Source organism: Cicer arietinum, chromosome 7 (assembly GCF_000331145.2).
Source record: "Cicer arietinum cultivar CDC Frontier isolate Library 1 chromosome 7, Cicar.CDCFrontier_v2.0, whole genome shotgun sequence".
NCBI lineage: Eukaryota > Viridiplantae > Streptophyta > Magnoliopsida > Fabales > Fabaceae > Cicer > Cicer arietinum.
The window spans coordinates 26409948-26410788 of NC_021166.2; the positions used below are offsets into that span (position 1 = coordinate 26409948).

Consider the following 841-nt stretch of genomic DNA (forward strand, 5'->3'; position numbering starts at 1 on the left):
AAGATGGTGGATGCTTATGAGAGACTTTTTCTTTGTATAGTATCTAGTTTAAAGCATGAGGGTAATTTCTGTGAATACCATAGATTGGGTAATTAAAAAAGTTTCAAAGTTGAAGAGAAGAGGAAAAAAAGTAGAAGGTTGGTTGTTTATGATTTTAGTGAATTTTTGAAGTAAAATATTCTAATTACTAATTGCAATTGTCTATATAGTGAATTATATAATATATTCAATTTTAACGTACAAAAACAACACAAGTAGTCAGGATGGCCGAGTGGTCTAAGGCGCCAGACTCAAGTTCTGGTCTTCGAGAGAGGGCGTGGGTTCAAATCCCACTTCTGACAATTTTGTATTTTTTATTGTTTCTGTATATTTTTAAGTATTCGGATTCACGCATCTGATAAGTACCAATATATAGGATATAGAACGTCTTTTTTTCTTTCATTTTAATTTCAAAATAACAAATTCTCTACATTTCTATTTCTCTCAAATTCAACTATAATTCATTTTCTTACCTCAAACCTATACTATAATCTCACTTTTTCATTCATCAACTCTTAATCATCAAAGTGTAAGATTTTTTTATTTATATTTTTAATTTTAGAGTTTATGTTTTTATACTTTTTATTTTGGTGTTTATGTTTATGTTGTTGTTGTAGTTTCGCTAGGTAGTTAGTGATGAATGTTGTTGTTGTTACAATTGGAACTATGTTTTCTAAATTGTTATAATTGTTGTATGTCAGATGTTTGATAACATATTTTTGATTCGTAAGAGTCGTAAAACCGTACAATGAGATAGTTGTAGTCAATGTGCACATGAACACATCCTTTTATTTTATCACAT

The 841-nt window shown here is 28.7% G+C and overlaps 1 non-coding gene across 1 annotated transcript; it reads left to right on the plus strand.

Moving 5' to 3' along the window:
- Window positions 1-257: 257 nt before the first annotated feature.
- TRNAL-CAA (transfer RNA leucine (anticodon CAA)) lies at window positions 258-341 on the plus strand. The gene has a single exon. It is a non-coding gene; the product is annotated as a tRNA-Leu (tRNA).
- The last annotated feature ends 500 nt before the right edge of the window (window positions 342-841 follow it).